The following is an 18,404-nucleotide window of genomic DNA, read 5'->3' as shown; positions in this document are numbered from 1 at the left end:
TGGATATTGAAGTACTTATTGCTCTCAAGAACCAGCTAATTAGAATACAAGAATGTAGAGGAATTCCTTTTTCTGCTATTGCTACCCTCTCCAGATCATTTACATTGTCTGCCCCAAAAGTTCAGGGAGTTACTCCTCTCTGTGCTACCGTAATGCATTATACATAATCACCATTATATATTTGCATTGCTACTTTACATGTCTATGTTTATTGGTAGACTGTGATTCCTTTAGGACAGAGATAAATTTCATTATCTTTTTATCTCTGGCACTTACTAATAAATAATAAATGCCCAACAAATGTTTATTGAAAATATGATAAATAAATGATAAAGGAATGACAAATGCTGTAGTGGCCATTTCCATATCTATTATTTTTCTGAGAAAATCATTCGAATTGTGCAAGGAGAAAAAACATCAAATCAAATAATATACGTAAGTTCAGAATTGAGGGTGCTGAGTAGCCAAGGAAGATTTCACATGAATATGAAACAGCAGCCATGAAGAGATACAGTATCATGTGCATTCTAATCAGACCAATAACATGCAAATAAAGATGTTTCAGTGATAACCAGTCCTCCACACAACATCCAGCCAAGCCATATTGTTGGGTATTGTTCATACACATTGCTCACAGCAGTTGGCTTAAAAGAAAAAGAGTCATCAGAATGAAATGGTAACTGTTTGAAATTCTTTATCATAATTATTAGAATTTACATGACTTTGACTAAATACTCATATATTAATTACTTAACTATTTTATGTATTCATATACTTGACAAAGTAATGCTATTTAATTTCTAATTAATGTACAGAATTTTACTGTTTCTAGAATCTACTCTATCAGCAATAACATCAGAGTTATGAGAGCTAATCTCATTAATATTAATGGAATTTTTCACATAAATCTCATCATGTATCACTAATGGACGAGAGCTTGGTGAAAACTCTAAAAATCTCCAGTGCCAAGGACATTAGCGAAAATAGATGGTAACAAGGGGAAAAAAAACCTTATTAAAGCATGACCATCTAAATTATGTCCACCAGTGTTAAGAAATAATTGCCACTATATCATAGAGAAAATGCCCTTTATTAGAGAATCGAAATAGATTCAAGATCCTCTTCCTATTCTGGGGAAAGTACTGTGGTGATACCTGCAAATGGAAAAATCACTGAATATACCTTTGAATATAAAATATTTCTGACAGCTGTCTGATATCTTTTGAAATTATATATTTTTGTTCTCTTTTAATTTATGGTTTCAATGAGGGAGAAAACCTCAATTAACTGCTTACTTTCCTAAGTAGTTCAATCTAATTCTGAGTAGCTACCTTTTGCTGTGCTCAGAAAATCTCAGTATAATGTACAGGCAGCATCTGTAGCAGCAGGGGTAATAGTGGTATTATTATCATAGTAATAACAATTTTCATCAACAAGCAAATTTTGCTTAAGCTGAGCAGGGCCCAGTTTTCATAAGACAGCACCTATTTTGATTTGAGAACTATTAGCCTATTGCACAAATACTTACACCTATATATACAGGCTGAAAATATTTAATTGGCAACATACAGAAATTAATGTTGCAGCATGGGGTGATGAGATAGCCATTTCTCTTTTTTTTCTCTTTTATATATTGCTCTTCCTCTGAATCAAAGCATTTCATCTCATCTTTATTAAACATCATATCACTGCAATTTTTAATGGAAAAAGTATCTTGACAAAGGCAGGTTAGTGGAGTAAAAATGGTAAGATGGAATGAAAATTATCTATTTGCAATGACTCTGTCAACTTAATCAGAGCATATAGGATATTAATTTGAATAACTTAAATCCATTCATTTATATTTTCAAAACATTTATTAAATACTTATAATGTATGATAACACTGTAGTAGCAGTAGATACTGGAGGTAGACATAGGAATAAAAATACAAATAAATATTTAATAAAAAATACACTATGTTATGTGCCAAGAAAAAATTACAGGAGCATAGGAGCATATGACAGAGAGACATAACCTAGACACAGAGTGGGGAAGTGTAGAGGGCAGGAAGGGTAAGGGCTTCTTTAGAAAGTAACATTTAAGATCTGAAGGCCGAGTGAATGCTATTTGCTTAGTAAAGGTTGGAGGAGGATCTGGTTGATGGAAAGGTCCAGACAGAAAGAACAGCGCTGATAATTACCTGAGTCAGAAAGAACTGTAGCAATGCTAGAACTGAAAGGTCAGTGTAGCTGGAATATAAAGGTTTGGAGTGAAACAAGGTGGACATAAAAATATCATGAAGGATCCTGATGTATATGTTAAGACTTTTGGCCTGTATCCTAAGAGTTATCAAAGCTATTGAATAATTTATGTAGGGTGAAGTGGTGACATGATCATATCTGATTTGTAAAACATCACTCTAGCTTTGATATGAAAAGAAATTGGAGTGGAGAATAGATGATATTCAAGTAAATTTTTTGTTGGAAGCATTATAAAAACACTTGTAGTCTTTCAGTATACAATATACTTCTAGATGGTCAAATTCTGGTTTGTTTAGCATTTAAAATATTCATAATTAAAATTCATTATTTGAGTTTAAAAACATTTTATATCAAATACTTCATATTTAATAGAATGTGATAAAATGCCTATAGGTAAAATATTATAACATAAACAGATAATAACTTTTCATAATTGATAATTGTGGCAGATACAGCCACATATATTAAAAGATATATTAAGAGAGCTACTTTTGTAAAGTTAAACTTTTCACTAGTGTTGGGAACATATTTAAAAACAAACCTGTCTAAAGCAAAATCAATACACATTTAGCTAGACTAAGTAAAAAAAAAAAAAAGAAAGAAGGCTCTGATAAACAAAATCACAAATAAAATAGGAGCAATAACAGCAGATATATAGTCATACAAAGGATTATAAGAGGATATCATGAACAGCAATATGCCAACAAATTGGAAAGCCTCAACAAAATGGACAAGTTCTTAGAATCATACAACTTTCCAAGACTGAAGAAATGGAAAATCTGAATAGACCAATCACTAGTAGAGAGATTAAAACAGTAATCAAAAAGCTCCAAAAAAAAAAAAGTCCAGGACCATATGACTTCACAGGTAAATTCTACCAAACATTCAAAGAAGATTTAATACCTATCTTTCTCAAACTCTTCCAAAAAATTGAAGCACAGGGAATGATTTTAAGCTCATATTATGAGGCTAGCATTACCCTGATACCAAAACCAGACAAAGACACCACAAAAAAAGAAAATTATAAGCCAATATCCCTGATGAACATAGATGCAAAAATCATCAAAAAAATATTAGCAAACTAAATAAAACAATGCATTAAAAGGATCACACACCGTGATTAAGTGAAATTTATTCCAGGGATGCAAGGACGGTTGAACATCTACAAATCAATCAACATGATACACTACATTAACAAAATGAAGGATAAAAACCATACGGTTATCTCAATAGACAAAGTATTTGATAAGATTTAATACCCATTTATGGAAAAACTGGGTAAAGAAGGAACATACGTCAACATAATAAAGGCCATATATGACAAACACATAGCTAACATCATACTCAGTGGTGAAAAACTGAAAACTATTCCTCTCAAATCAGGAACAACACAAGAATGCCCACTCTTGCCACTCTTATTTAAAAGTATTGGAAGTACTAGCCAAAGTAATTAGGTAAGAAAAAGAAATAAAAGGAACCCAAATTGGAAAGGAAGAAGCAAAATTGTCACTATTTGCATATGACATAATTTTATATACATAAAACCTTAAAGAATCCACCAAAAAACTATTAGAAATAATAAACTAATACAGTAAAGTTGCAGGATATGCAATCAACACAAAAATGGGTTGCATTTCTATATGCTAATAATAAGATGACAGAAAGACAAATTAAGAAAACAATTCCATTCACAATCACAAAAGAAAGAAAAATACCTAGGAATAAATTTAACCAAGTAGATGAAAGACCTGTATACTGAAAGCTATAAGACACCATTGAAAGAAATTGAAGAAGACACAGATAAATGGAAATATACCCTGTGCTCATGGATTGGAAGAATTAACATTGTTAAAATGTCCATACTACCTAAAGCAATCTACAGATTCAATACAATCCCTATAAAAATCCAAGGACATTTTACACAGAAATAGAACAAAAAAGTCTAAAATTTATATGGAAATACAAAAGACCCTGGATGGCCAAAGCAATCCTGAGAAAAAAGAACAAAGCTGGCGGTGTTATATTCCCTGATTTCAAACTATATTACAAATCCACAGTAATCCAAAGAGTATGGTATTGGAAGAAAAACATAGACATAGATCAATGAAACAGGACCGAGATCCTAGAAATAAACCCATACATATATGGACAATTAATATATGATAAAGGAGCAAAGAACACATAGTGGAGAAAGGATATTCTGTTCAATAAATGGTGTTGGGAAAACTGGACAGCCTCATGCAAAAAAAAATAAATAAATAAAACTAGACCATTATATTATACCATATCAAAAAATAACTCAAAATGGATTAAGACTTGAATGTAAGACCTGAAACCATAATACTCTTAGAAGAAAACATAGGCATTGCACACTTTAACATCAATCTTAGTAATATCTTTCTATTTAGGTCTCCCCAGGCAAGGTAAACAAAAGCAAAACTAAACAAATGGGACTACATTAAACTAAAAATCTTCTGAATAACAAAATCAACCATCAACAAAACAAAAATACAACTTACCAAATGGGAGAAAATATTTTCAAATGATATATCTGATAAGGCGTTAATATCCAAAATATATAAAGAACTCATACAACTCAATAACAAGAAGAAAAAACAACTGAAAAAGTGGATTGAAGAGTGAGTAGACATTTTTCCAAAGAAGACATACAGATGGTCAACAGGTACATGAAAAGATGTTCAACATCACGAATTATTAGGGAAATGTAAATCAAAACCACAATAAGATGTCACCTCACACCTGTTAGAATGGCTATTATCAAAAAGGCAAGAAATAACAAACGTTGGCAAGGATATGAAGGAAAGGGAACCCTCATACACTGTTAGTGGGAACATAAACTGGTCCAGCCACTAGAGAAAACAAAATGGAATGTAGAAAACAAAATTATGGTTAACAGGGGGAAAAGTGGGGGAAGGGATAAATTGGGAGATTATTTATACATAATATACACACTATTATATATAAAATAGATAACTAATAAGGACCTACTGTATAGAACAGGTAACTCTACTCAATACTCTGTAATAACCTATACGGGAAAAGAATCTAAAAAAGAGTTGATATATGTATATTTATAACTGATTCACTTTGCTGTACAGCTGAAACTAACACAATATTGTAAATCAACTATACTCCAATAAAATTTTTTTAATTAAAAAAATGGAGATTCCTCAAAAAATTAAGAACTACCATATGATCCAGCTATCCTACTTCTGGGTATTTTTCCAAAGAACAGAAAAACACTAATTTAAAAAGATATATGCAATCCTATGTACATCACAGCATTATTTATAATAGCCAAGATATGGAAACAACCTAAGTATCCATCTATAGACAGATAAAAGAGATGTGGGATAGCCATTTGTGACAACGTGGATGAACCATGAGGGTATTATGCTGTGAATTAAATTAGGTTCAGAAAAACAAAAATCATATGATTTCAGTCATATGTGGAATATAAAAAACAAACAAAGACAAAATAAATAAACAAATCAAACCAAACAAAAACATATACATAGATACAGAGAACAGAGTAGTGGTTATCAGAGGGGAAGGGGTGGGTGAGAGGGCAAAATGGGTAAAGGAGGTCAACTAGATTTTTGGTGGCAAGCATGTTGCAGGGTACATAGAGTTAGAAATATAGTGTTGTAAACATGAAACATATAATGTTATAAACCAATGTTACCTGAATAAAAATAGATTAAAATTAAATAATTAAAATTGAGCAAAGAAATAAAAATAAAGCTATCTAACATATTATGATAATTATTTGCATCTCTTTTCATCTGCCAAAAATTTCTGGTAATGACAGTGGAGTGCAGAAAAACTTCAGAGTTCTCATTTTCTATAAGCAAAAAGTAAGCAAACAACAAAAACTACAAGAACAACAAAAGAGCATAAATTTCTTCAGTGGCAAGTACGGGAAATGTTTGCTTGTTTCTTATATACAACATATTACTTTTTTAATTTGAAATATTTGTAATACACCAAACATACCAAATAAGAGTAAAGCCTGTGGCATGGGTCACAACACTTAGATATCAGACATGTTCAAACCAGAGATCCATTGCTGACAGAGGAAAGCTGACATTTAATCTCTTTTCTTTATAAAGTTCTCTTTATTAGCTTTTGTTTGTAATGCAGTGAAGTTTGTACAATTATTCAGAACTTCCATCCTTTTGACACATTCATCAATAAAAATGTACAAGAACCTAAAATCATTTAAAATTAGTATTTAGTGACACTTACAAGTAAGGTTTTAATTGGTAGAAGGCAATTTTGCATTCAAAGTGCATATTGTATGTCACTTTTAATTTACTGCTATTGCAAGTTCCATGCTGACACTTCTGTAAAGGCAAAGTTGTTATTTATTCACCTCAGACAAGAACATAGCATTCCTTTTAACTTCCATCCTATTTTTGGTTCAATCTGAATATTTTTAGAACAGTTTTTGACATTAACTCTACCGGTGAAAATGTACATGTTTACTGATGAATCATATGCATACTCAAAACCTTCAGGCCATTAGTATGTTGATAACCCCGACAGGGCAAATATAAATTGATTTCACTTTCAAACAAAGAAAATTAGACATGCTATTACTAAATTTCATCATTGACAAATTGGAAATATATTTAACAGAAAGCAAATTGAACTATTGTAGTACTTGTTGATAGCTTCTAATTTTAAACTAAAGACATAGCTATCTCTTGGAATTAATGGCTCAGTTTTCACATGATAACAAATAGACTTAACAGAGTCAAAGACTTTTAGAGCTGGAATTTTGTGGCTGGCTTGGAACAAGCTACAATATGATCTTGATTAGACTTTTAGTTTTCTTCAATTAAAAATATTAGGTATTAATATTCTCCTGAAATTATCAAAGCATTACAAAACAAGTGAGACAGAAAGTAACTTTATATATATACAAACACACATATATATATATAATGTGAATATTGTTATATCATACGTTTACATATAAAATGCATATTTATATGTAAGGTTTTATGTATAATAAACATATTTTTCATAATCACAAATATTTTGGGGTTTGAACTCTTATGTACTTCTTAGGCTAAAATTTGTCCTCATCTTTGACTTATGTTTTTTAACAATATTAAAGATACTCCTTCAGAGTAACAGTCATAGACCTGATCCTGTTGAATTTTTAAAATATATAAATGTAATGGAGAATGATAGCTTATATAAAATTCTTATTACATATAATGGTAATGATGATGCTATCCTGTCAGCAGGACATGTATCTTTTCCAATGGTGTTGTTTCCATCAGTGACTGGAAAGTTTATCTGCCAGACTCTTTGATTCTGATTCACAGCAAACCTTTATAGGATTGTGGGGTTTTAATGGTAGTCCCTAATCATTAACAAAATGACATTGGGATGGGGAGAGAATTATCCAACAGCTGAAATAACCACCATACATTTTGATTATGCCAGAAAAGAATATTATTTATTAGAACATATTTTAATACCTGTTTTCAGATATATAAAAATGAACTTATGATTATTTTATGTATGCTTGTCTTCATTCTTTGCTTTGTACCCTAATACCCTGTGTAAAATATACACTTATTAAATGATGTAATGGGAGCCTTATTTTAAAATCTGGCTTGTCTTATATAGCAGAGTTAATAATCACTTGGACAAAATTCTGTTTCAATTAATAGAATGCAAAATGGGAGACAAGAAACAGAGTCTGGCAGAGCCATAACTAATAAGATGGCATAAATACAAGAAGGAGAAGTCATGTAAGAAAACCCCTGATTATCGTTTTGTCAGAACATGGCATTAAATGAAAGGAATTCAGTAAGTATAGATTATTTTTAGGAGGGCATTTTTTGTAGCACTTCAAATATTTAATTTAATTCAAAATGAATTTGAAATGAATTCTGCTTGGATGTGTGAACACTGTTAGAAGTATCATAATCAGACAATGGTTGTGTATTCAGGGCAAGTAGGTGGTACTAGCAGTTACCATGTGGAGGAATAGGGTAAAGAGTCAGGTAGAAACCACAGCATGCTTGAATTCAGAATGAATGCACAGTCTCATATGTTTAAAAGCTATGCAAGTTAGTAATAGTGTTGACATTACTTATCCTTTCAAAATTGTATTTATAGTAGCTATTGCAATCTAATTTGATAGTTTACCTGTTTCTTATTAATCTCCCCACTCACAAGATAATTTCCGTGGAAGCAGGGACCTTATATTACTTATTCACAAAAGAGTAGACTTCTAGAGCTGGTATTTTGTGGCTGGCTTGGAACTAGCTACAAGACGATCTTGATTAGATGTTTAGCTTTGTGCATTTAAAAATATTAGGTATAATTTTCACCTGAAATCATCCAACAATATGTAGGTCTAACAACTTAGGCAAACATAGGAGCACATGGTAGGCATTCAGTTAAAAATTGAATGAATTACAATTCATGAATTGTAGTTCATGAATGAATTACATTTTTATGTTCTGCATTTTAAAAATTTTATACATTTAATGTGCATTTCTTTTATAAAGAGAACCCACAAGAAAGTTATGAAATTCTCCTATTCTTGTAGCATTTGTACTTAGAGTCTATTCATATAAGCTAAAGGATTCAGAGAACAACATAATCATCTGTCATGTCTATGCAATCAGCAGTTTTTGGAATAACTGTATTTTTATTTTTAATATTTACACATGATTTAATGATTCTGTGAGAGAGTGAAAGAAGGGCAAAATGGATTTTTAATTTTGGATTTAATGTTTATTCCACTATGTGTATGTGTAAAGAAAATTTTCAGGAGTCCACAAACAGACATTAACTATTTTTTAAAATTCCAGTTTAATCATTGACATTATTCTCAATCCAAAGCTTTCAGAGAGAACTCTTTATAATTAATTAATCTGATATCATACTGGGATATTACTTATGAACTGAGCAATTGTTGAGGGTTTGAGGAATATAAAATGTATGCAGATTGCATTTTTAAGGATAGAGATTTCTAGTGTCTAAAATAGTGGCTTGGCCATTATAGGAACACAATACTAATTTTTTAAAATAATGAACAAAGAGGGAAGTAAAGAGCACACAGTCTCTGTCCCCAAGTATTCTAATTATTTGTAGAGGTGCCTCTACATACATATTTGTATGTAGAGGTAATTTTAATTGAATTAAATGAAAGGTGCAGCTTAAAGTGCTGCAAGCAGAGAAAAGTAGTTTCCTTAAGTTACTCATATTATAAATTATAATATGTGGAATACTTGAATAAGTTTTTGTTTTTGCTTAGTATTGTTTTTATATTTATTTTTTTAAAGCCACATTAAGTTTAATTTTATTTACTTGCAGCCAGATGCATCCTAAGAACAAACATGATTTGTAAATGTCTTCACTCTATTATTTATATCTGTAATATGCTATTTCTTTTTTTTTTCTATTTTGTATTGTGGTAAAGCATACATAACATAAAATTTACTATCTTAATCATTTTAAAAATATTTATTTGGTTGTGCTGGTCTTAGTTGAGGCATGCAGGATATTGTTTTGTAGTTGCAACATATGGGATCTTTAGTTGCGGCATGCAGGATCTAGTTCCCTGACCAGGGATCGAACCCAGCCCCCTGCATTGACAGTGTAGAATCTTAGTCACTGGACTACCAGGGAAGTCCCTATCTTAATCATTTTTTAAGTGCACAACTTGGTGGTATTAATTACATGCATATTGTTGTGCAACCATCACCATTCATCTATATACATTGTGTATTTTTATATTTTTAAATGTATTTATATTTTTAAAAATTATCAAATCAATCTCTTAATCAGAAAGTCACATCTGTGATCCACATAACAATCTACATACATCACAGACATGAGAAGGCAGGAAGAAGAAGCTATGCTGTCAGAGGTGTGCTGTTAGATGGGGAAAAAGGGGACTAATGAAGGAATTAGAGTTCCCTGGGAGGCCTAGGAGTGTCTTGAGGAGGGAGAGAACAAGAGAATGGGAAGGTCATAAATTGTGTTCAACTAGGAAGAGAATGTATTTGGAAACAACACAGGGGGAAAATTTCAGGAGAAAGTGGAGGTGTGGCCTGAGAAGTAGAAATAGAACAGAGGCAAAAAGTCATGGAATTCAGGAAGTCAGGTAGCAAATTGAAAAGATAGAAAAATGCTGTCCTGTCTGCTTTAGGTAAATCATGGAGGTGCCCCACCTGTGGAGAAAAGCCCCTCCTAGAGTCTAGACTCAAGGCTCTATCCAAGGGCCAGTTGCATCCATTGGCCTGTGGTGATTAAAGGGTCAGGTGCATCCATTGACTTGTGGCCTTAAATCAGCAAACAATGCTCAGATTGCTAGTCCAACCAAGTGGTATCTCAGCTGTCCCTTTGGTTGAGCTCTGCTGTGAGTCTCCAGGAAGATGCAAAGTCTGGTAGAATCTGATAAAAGTGGCTCAAAGCTATAAAGAATTCATGTTCACATGCAGTCAACACAAAGGCTGCATCACATAGTGATTCCTGTAACAGTAGCGAGTGCACCCAGTCTGAAGAGTTAGGGATCTTCATCCAAGGAAATGACACATGGGCTGATATCTGAAGGAAGAGTAGGTGCTGAATGCACCTGATGATGAACATTTGTACTGTTTACTGTTTGGGGAAATATGAGAGTTCCAGTTGCTTTAATTCTCACCAACACTTGGAATTCTCAGGTTTTTTAGTTTTACTTATTGTGGTTGATGTGCTGTTGTATCTCACCACATTTAATTTTCATTTCTCAGAAAAGTCATGAGGCTGAGTCTCTTCATGTTTATCAGTCATTTGGATATCCTCTTCTTTGAAGAGTTAGGCCTTTGTCCTTTTCTTTTTATATTGAGTTCTTTGTCTTTTCCTTATTGACTTGTAGGAGTTCTTTCTGTATTCTGGATGAGTCTTTTGTTGGATATTATTATTGCAAATATCTTCTCCCAATAATTGAACAAGTTTATTATCCTCTACATGTACAGTTAGATGAAATTTAAAGAAATCATACAAAGATATCAGTCCACCAAACATTTGAAACTTTACTAGCTAGAAAATTTAGGTAAATACTTTTTTATATAATTTATGCTTCCCACAATGAGCAGCAATCACTCTAATATGTCAGTGCCAACAAAAACAAAGATCAAAGTTGTATGTTGGCTGTATTATATGCCAGGAGGTGTTATGGAAGCATATGCGTCAAATGCTATGGAGAGTGTGGACAGGGTAGGGGACATTCAGGAGAGAGGGCACTGGTTAAATACAGGCCTAGAGAAAAGTGAAGGGGGAGTGAAGTCAGTCATCAAAGCTTAGATAGGAGAGACTCAAAGCTAAACTGAAGCCTCTAAACCAAAACAAAGAACTCTGTTGAAAGGAGAGTTCACAAGTCCAGCTATAAGCTTTGCACAAGAAATGCACAGGGGAATTGATACAAAATCAAATAAGAATCAAAGCAGGAGAAAATAAAAATCTCCTAGAAGTGAGATCCAGGTAAGATGCTGACAGATCATGGCAGAACTTCATTTAAAGACCCAGAGCTCTCACCCCTACACATCCTAAGGAGAGAGCACACTGATTCCAAGGGCTGGCAAAAGTGATGCTCTTTTCTGGATTATCTAGATAATATTATTCCTTGTGTATTCATTTCCTGGGGTTGCTATATAAAAGAACAATAAACCGAGTAGCTTAAAGCAACAGAAATATTGTCATAGTTTTGGGGGCTAAAAGTTCAAAATACAATATCAGCAAGGCCATATTCCCTCTGAAACCTATAGGAGAGAATCCTTCCCTGTCTTTTTCTAGCTTTTGGTGGTTTGTCAGTCATCCTTGCCTTCCTTGGCTTTCAGTTGTTTCACCTCAATCTCTGTCCCCATCATCAAGTGGCTATACTCTCTGTGTGTGTGTCTCTGTGTCTCTTCTCTTCTTATGAAGAAACTAGTCATATTGGATTAAAAGTCTGCCATACTCTAGTATGACCTCATCTTAACTTAGAGCTTAATTACATCTGCAAAAACCTTATTTCCAAATAAGGTCATATTTGCAGGTACCAAATGGGACTTAAGCATATATTTTCGGGAACACTATTCAAGCTTTAACACGTTGTTTTTGACTAACTGAAACAGCTCTGTTGTGAATGTGAAGCTTAGGCTAAAAATGTAGAATAGTGGTTTCTGCAAGGAAACAGTCAAAGGCCAGATGAGTTGATTGACACAATGCTAACAGCCAGTTTGAGGACTGACTCTGTAACAGACACTATTCTCCCCTCTTTATAAATATTGACACATTTTTTTCATCACTATGATCTATGAGGTTGTAGTTTTCTATTTATTTAAAGATGAGGAAACTAAAGCACAGAGATATCAAATTGCTGTGATGTGTCAAGGCTGGAATTTGAACTCAGCTAGTCCTACCTGGGATCTATATGCTTAACTAGGATAATGTTTCAAATCACAAGCTGTTTCCTCAGATTCCTATAAATTGTTTATTATCAGCTACATGTTCCTTCTACCTTTTTATTAGCAGCATGGTGAGGTGCTAGTAGGTGGGGTGAGTTCAAAGGTGACATAGGACTGGCCACAAAAGGATTACCAAGTTTACAAAATATAGGTGGCTCCAGCTCTGTATTAGTGTATGCTCATACTTATATGCATGCTTAAATCTCTATTTATTCTCATTATAATACCTACTTCTATCTATCTGAGAGTTTCTGAATGAATTACAAAGTTATATATACCCCTAATTGCCCTACACATATATTCTATTCATGTTCTATATTAGGACAAATACTGAAGAACTGATATTTCAGCTTGCTACACTTAAATATTATTTTTATGAAAACATATCTATATAGATAGACATGCATACCTATATGAAAATAAATTAAAAAATAAAAACATATATATATATATATATATTTTGTGTGTGGGCCTCTCACTATTGTGGCCTCTCCCATTGTGGAGCACAGGCTCCAGACGCACAGGTTCAGTGGCCATGACTCACGGGCCTAGCCACTCTGTTGCATGTGGGATCTTCCCAGACCGGGGCACGAACCCGTGTCCCCTGCATCGGCAGGCGGACTCTCAACCACTGCACCACCAGGGAAGCCCAAAACATATATATTATTTAAAACACTAGCCCATATTTTTTTGTAAACCTTAGGGTTATTTTAGAGGTTGAATAGAGATTTCATCAAACCTCTTTTCCATAATTTATAATTATGGAAAATTATTGCTGGCATTTCACTGCAAAACACCTGTAATTGAAGTTCAAAAATAATGTACTGAAAAAATGCTATTAAACTCATAGGTCAGGGCAAATGTGATAAAATATATTTCTCAAACTAACAGTTTATTATTTTAGATTTTTTTCTTCAAAATAAAATAGATCAGGAAGATATGACATCTGAAATGTGAGCACACAACACATGAAACTTTTTTTTTTTTCTTTTTTAGGTATTTGAAAGCTGAGTCTTGTTAAGCTTCTCAGAGATGCTGCCCATTTGGGTGGACCACCAGCAAATCATGAAAATACTGTAAAATGTAAATATATGGTTCGAAGCTATGAGTAAAGCAGTTGAATTTACGTGTGCTCATCTATTGGTGTTTTGTTCTGGGGCATTTTTATTATAGTCTGTAAAATGGTGATAAGGAAGAGTGGGCACTGAGAAATCAGACTCCATCATCACCAAGGTAGATAATCTTACCCAAATTTTAGGAAATGAGCTGATTTTTACTGTCTTAGGAGGCTTAAAGCATATATCCTTTTTTAAAACATATAGTCACAGTTGTATAGAACCACCATGGTTGGCTGACATACCAATCTTGTAACCAAACAGGACCATATAGGGCCTTCCAGGGACAGACCCCTCCCCATATCCTTTGCTACAGCTTCTCTCTGAAGTACCTAGATAATAGTACGTCATGCTTATTTCCTGAGTTTTTCATATGCTAAAACCACCACCAAATGGAAGAAGTTAACTACTTGATGACCATGAGCACATAACCCTGACCTTCTGGCACCTAAGAATTGGTAATGTTAACTCCTGTAACACCACCCTATTACCTCACCATCAACCAATCAGAGAACCGTGCAGGAGTTGATTACATACCCACATCCCTCACTTGGCCTTTAAAAATGCGTCGCTGAAACCTTTTGGGGAGGTCAGAGTTTTAGAGCATGAGCAAGGCATCTGTTCTCCTTGTATTGGCATTTTTACAATAAATGCTGCACTTTCTTTCACCACAACCTGTTGTCAGTAGATTGGCTTTGCTGCGTGTGGGCAAGTAGATGGGCCCAAGTTTGGTTCAGTAACATTATTGAATAGAAAAGCAAAAGGTTTTGCAGACCTTAAAGCAATTTCTACAAACCTGATGCTAGGAAACAAGGTCAGGTTCAAATTGCTCCATTTGATGCTTCCATGGGCAACTAATGGAGCAATTAAATCTGCTGACTACAAATAATTGTAATAATGGGGATTTAAAGTTGACCTTGAAGTGAATTAAGGTGCTGGTAAGAGTACAATATTTCCACCCTTCTCAAGGAAAAAAAAAACCCCCAGATTTTCAAAGTGATACTTTTTTGAAAATGAAGCAAAATTCAAAAGTAAGCTTGCAAAATTATGCTAAATGTAGGAAGCTGCCATGGTCACTATCTGAACATCCCATGAAAATTGTTACTAATAAAACTGTCAGTGGAGCCACCAGTGTCTATAACACTCCATCCTTATTCAAGCATAGCATCTTTCCAAATCGAGTCTTGGAAATTCTGGCCACTGCTCTTTTGTGCTGGAGCATATCTCTCAGTTTTAGGGACATAAAGATAACTCATTGTTGGGAAATTACATTTTCATTTTATTACAAATACTTTTCCTTTAAGATTTCTTCATACACTCCACATCTAACAAAACACCCTATTGTAACATGATTGCTGTTAATTGTATGAAACATTTCTTTGAGAGACGGGAAACAGTTGAGATAAAACATGGATCTTAGTTAAAGCATTTTATAGGGAGAAGAATACAGTGTGGATCTTTGAAATACTATCCTTAACATGGCCTCACAAGGGGAATGGATGAGGCTTTCCTTTCTTATCAAAGTTCTTTCACTGTGAAAAGAATATTTGTGGAATATAAGACTAGAAAATACAACTCATGTGATTTTATTAACAATTCTAAACTGTGTTAAAAGGATGTGTGATTACTGAAGAATAAGCTACCTTTAAGTGAAACAAAATTCATGTTTAATTCATCAATTATGTTAATTTAAACAAACCCAGGACAATAATGACATATCTTATAAACCCTAATTTTTAATGAGATTTGTAGATTTGGATAAGGAATAAAACAGAAGAAGAAAATGTACACACTGATATTTTATTCTACTTTTCCCTGGTCTTAATATGAATTTATTCATTTAACACATATTTATTGATCATCCACTGTAAGTTAGGTGCTTGCCTGGATGCTAAGATACTATTTCTTTCTACAGCCTATCAAAGTAGTTTATTGGTCAAGACCATAAAGGGTTTCTTTAAAGTTTTATCCTGAAATATTGTAAATATATACCAAAGTAGACAAAGAGTATAAAGCATCTCCATGTACACAAAATTCAGCTTCAACAAATAAGAACCCATGGCCTGTCTTACTTCATCCATTTCCCTACCATTTTTCCAGTTCCCAGGGTATTTTGAATAAAATACCATACTTCACATCATTTTATCTGTAAGTAATTCAGTATTTATCTATAAAATGTTTTTATAGTTATTTTTTAAAAAACCACTGCACCATTACCACACCTAAAACTTTTGACAATCTCTTAATATCATCAAATATCCATTCAGTGTTCAAATTTTCAATTAGCTTTTAAATGTAATGAAATCAAATTTAAGGGACTTTGATTATGACCCAAATATAGTCCACACATTGCCACTGTTCAATATGGCTCTTAAGTTTCTTTAAATCTATAGGTTCTACTTTCTTCATGTTTCTTCCCTTTCAGTTTATTTGTTGGAAAAAAAAAAAAAAACCTCTACTTGTCCTGTAGAGTTTTCCCACTGTATGGGTCTTGCTGATTGCATCCCATGGTGCATTTTAAAATGTTTCTCTGTCCTCTGTTTGATTTAGAAGCTTGATAAGATACAGGTAATTCAGTTTTGTAAGTGGTGGGTGTGTTCTGCCATCTGCAAGCAACAATATCTTGTTGTCTCATATTCTGGTTAACAGCCTTTGATGCCCAATGCCTGTATGCATTGTTATCAGAAGTTGTGAAACATTCTAATTCTAGCATTCTTTTTCATTTATTGGGTGGAGTACTTCTATAGGAAAAAACATTCTTGTATTTATTATTATTATTATTACACTGGTAGCTTTTATAGGAAAAACAAGATACATACTTGATTTTTCTCTTAAATTGGCTGTTTAAAAAATAATATATAGCTTTATTAGCAACCTCAAGTTATGAGCAACTATTTTTAATTGTTAAGAACTCATGGATTTAAATATATTTGACCTGTTTCAACCTGTTACAATTATTTTCCTTAAATAATTGTAATTGTGAAAATTACTCTGTCTTTGCCAGTGTGAGATACATTGACCCCTGAAAACTTCTGAAGATTCAAGTGATCTTAGATAGCTCTCTTGCTGTCTATTATCACAGATGTTTTATAATCATTTGGAATCATCTACTTTCATTTTTGTGAACAGAACTACCCTCATTTTGGATTTATCTAATATTTATCATGATTAGATTAATGTGCTTCATTCCAGGTTGACAAAGGTCCTAAATGATATCACGTCCCTCAGAGGAGATCACATCAGGAAGCATAAAATGTCAATCTGCCTCTCACTGCTGATATTAATTTTTCACCCAGACAAGGTGTTTTCCTATTTCTCTACTTTATGGTTACTAGTTTCTTCTGTGAAACTCACAAGGAAGTTGTGGGAAGATACATTCAGACCATGTAAATATCCCATAACTCATTAAAAATATTCTCCTGGGTTTATCAACCATTAATGATTCTTGCCTGAACCAATCTTCACTATGACAGTTACAAAATGATATTTTTCCATCTCCTGCAGTCCCTTCACATTTAGAGGTTGTCAACTGACAGTCTACTATGAAAAAAAGCCCTTCAGCTCATCCTTTTATCTATATATTTATTTATCTGTTTGTTTACTTATGATTGCTATATACTCATGGCTTTCTACTTTGCTGTTCAAATTGCCCAAGATTTGGCTAGTAAGTGTCAAAAAACTGCCTCCTGGTTCCTAGTAATAGGCCCCCATATATTTATTTTATTATTATTATTATTTTAGCCTTTTCTTACTTTCTGCTATAACAACGTTTTCAAGCTCATGTTGTGTCTATCCTAACCAGATTTAGAGTCAAGACATTTTTATGAAACCAGAACAAATCTGACATCATAATCTGATAAATATGTTATTAGAAAGTCAAATTAGAAGTCAATCTCTGCTATGAATATAAATGAAAAAAATCCTTAACAACATTTTAGAAAATTGAATTCTGCAATATTCCTTGGTAGTTAAAGACAATGATTATAGTACAGCTACCATCTCCAAAATTTTCCTATCCAAATCAAAAGAAAAGTATATAATCTTTTTTATTCCTAAAAAAAACAAAAGTGAAAATTAAATTATGCAAAACTATAAGTATAGCATAATTTGAAAATAAAGAATGCTGAAACTGTAAATAACTGTAAGTAAAAAAAAGAAAAGAAAAATTTCAACGCAGAACATCTTGGCCTACCATACTACTCTTGCCCAGGAACAAGGCTTTGTGGCAAACAAAGACAGAATGAGAAAAACTATGGGAAAGACATAAGAGGGACACTAGCCAGAGGATCCCAAAGATGATTTGCAATGAGAACCAAACATATTAAATCAATCCTAAATCTGAAACTACTGGAAAAGTGTCTGAGCAGATCAGGGCATAATCTACAGAGAAGAGATTCTTAAGTAGATATGATTTAAAGGGGGAGTCACTATTTAAAAGGGGAGATGCCATTTTAAAGGGATAGGGAAGGGACTTCCCTGGTGGTCCAGTAGTAAAGAATCTGCGTTCCAGGGTTCCTTCCCTGGTCAGGGAACTAAGATCCCACATGTCGCAGGGCAACTAAG

This window comes from Aethalodelphis obliquidens, unplaced genomic scaffold (genome assembly GCF_003676395.1).
Source record: "Aethalodelphis obliquidens isolate GAN/ISIS:26980383/991018 unplaced genomic scaffold, ASM367639v1 scaffold10, whole genome shotgun sequence".
Classification (NCBI taxonomy): domain Eukaryota; kingdom Metazoa; phylum Chordata; class Mammalia; order Artiodactyla; family Delphinidae; genus Aethalodelphis; species Aethalodelphis obliquidens.
This window is presented reverse-complemented; position numbering follows the sequence as displayed.